Genomic DNA, 2,226 nt, shown 5'->3' with positions numbered 1-2,226 from the left:
AGCCTGGCATTGTGGTGGGCACCTATAGTCCCAGCTACTTGGGAGGCTGAGGCAAGAGAATCGCCTAAGCCCAAGAGCTGGAGGTTGCTTTGAGCTGGGACACCACAGCACTCTACCGAGGGCAACAAAATGAGACTCTGTCTTTAAAAAAAAAATTACATAAAGAGACAAAAGAACTAAAATACCCAAAACAATCATAAAAAAAGAAGAAGAAAACTGAAAGAAGTAGCCTATTCAATGTCAAGACATCTTCGTTTGGGCTGCTAAAACAAAGTACCATAGGCTGGGTAGCTTATAAATAGCATGTGTGTATTTCTCATAGTTCTAGAGGGTAGAAGTCTGAGATCAGGGTGCCAGAGTGGTTGGGTTGTGATGAGGGCCCTCTTTCTGGTTGAAGACTGCTATCTTCTCGTTGTACATGGCGGGAAGAGGGCAAGAGAGAGCTTTGGGGCAATTATTTATAAGGACCCCCATGAAGGGTCCACCTTTGTGACCTAATTACCTCCAATACCTTATCTCCTAATACTATCCCATTAAGGGTTAGGATTTCAATATATGAATTTGGGAGGAACACAAACATTCAGTTCATTGCACAAGCCTTATGATATAATTACAGTTAATCAGGAGAGTGTGGTATTGGTAGAGAGACAGATATTCAGATTAATAAAGCAGAATTGAGAACCTAGAGATAAGTACACACAAGTGATTTTTGACAATGGTACAAAAGCAACTTAAGAGAAGGATGGCCTTGTCACCAAACGGTGTGGGCGCAACTGGACATCTGTAAGTAAAAATCAATCTCAACTAAGCCTAACACGTAACAAAAAAATTAACTCAGACTCAATCATGATTCACATGTGAAATGGAGAACTATAGCACTTTTAGGGAAAAAAATCAGGCGAAATATCGTGAATCAGGAGTTGACATACAAAGGTATAACCCACAAAAGAAAATAACTTGAACTTCAGAATGAAAAACTGTTGCTCTGCCAAAGACCCTGTTAAGAGGATGAAAAGACGAGCTATAGACTGGAAGAAAATAGCGGCAAAGCACTTATCCAGCAAAGGGATAACATCCATAAAATAGAAAACCTGCCAGACTCCACAGTAAAACAACACCAGCAACAAACCTGCAAAAAATCCAATTGGAAAATGGGCTAACGACATGGAGGAACAGCTCACCAGAGATTATCTACAAACGACAAGACAGGAGAAGGTGTTAAACATCGGTGTCGTTAGGACAATGCCACCCGCAACGTGATGAGATGGCACCGAGTAGCATGGGAATGCTTAAAATAGCCAGAACACCAAACGCCAGTGAGGACTTAAAGAAACTGGATCACTCAGACATGGCTGTTGGGAGTGTAAAATGGGACAGTCTCTCTAGAAAACAGTTTGGCAGCTTCTTCTCTTTCTTTTTTAAAATATTCAGCCTCCATAGAGACTGTCAAAATTTGCCAGTAACAACTATATCACTAGTCATCATAGCAGGGTACTGGGAAACGTTTTGAATTGGCAATAATCGCAGTTTGGCTAAACCTCATTGGCTGAGATATTGCCGCTGCAAAAGCTGTTTCTTAAAATCTAAACACGAAACTACCACACGATCTAGATACTGTACTCTAGGGCATTGATCTCAGAGAAATGAACACTTATGTTCCTGCAAGAACTTGCGCACAGATATTCACAGAAGCTTTATTTACAACAGTCCTCCGATGGACACAACCCAGATGCCCTTCGACTGAAGAAGGGTTAAGCACTTTGTGGTCCGTTCATGCCAGGGAATCTACTCAGAGCACAATAGGACGGCAACTGATACAACAACGAGGTTGAATCTCCTGACAGTTGCGCTGAGTGGAAAAAAGCCAGTCCTAAGAAGTGACATACTGTATAATTTCATTTATATGACATTCTTGAAAGGACAAAATTACAGAGGTGGAGAATAGATTAGTGGCTGCCAGGAATTAATAATAGGGTAAGAATGGAAGGGAAGTAAGTGGGCCTGTAATAGAGGAACACACAGGATCCTTGTGCTGACGGAATGCCCTGTATCTTGACTGTCTCAATGTCAATATCGGGCTTACGATATTGTACTGTTGTTTTTCCAAAATGTTATTATTGGAGGAAACTGGCTGTCTTACTTTTTTTTTCAGGTTCCCCCATGGCCTCTGATTCTGTATAAATCTCTGTATTATTTCTTGCAACTGCATGTGGATTTACAATTATT

The 2,226-nt window shown here is 41.0% G+C and overlaps 1 non-coding gene across 1 annotated transcript; it reads right to left on the bottom strand.

Annotated features, from left to right (window-relative positions):
- Nucleotides 1-1,431: 1,431 nt before the first annotated feature.
- On the bottom strand, nucleotides 1,432-1,571 carry LOC111724708. Its single transcript, XR_002772954.1, has one exon. It is a non-coding gene; the product is annotated as a U4 spliceosomal RNA (small nuclear RNA).
- Nucleotides 1,572-2,226: the final 655 nt, after the last annotated feature.

This window comes from Otolemur garnettii, unplaced genomic scaffold (assembly GCF_000181295.1).
Source record: "Otolemur garnettii isolate 467f Iridium unplaced genomic scaffold, OtoGar3 scaffold00025, whole genome shotgun sequence".
Lineage (NCBI taxonomy): Eukaryota > Metazoa > Chordata > Mammalia > Primates > Galagidae > Otolemur > Otolemur garnettii.
Note: the sequence above shows the minus strand (reverse complement) of the source record. Positions and strands in the feature narration are given on the sequence as shown.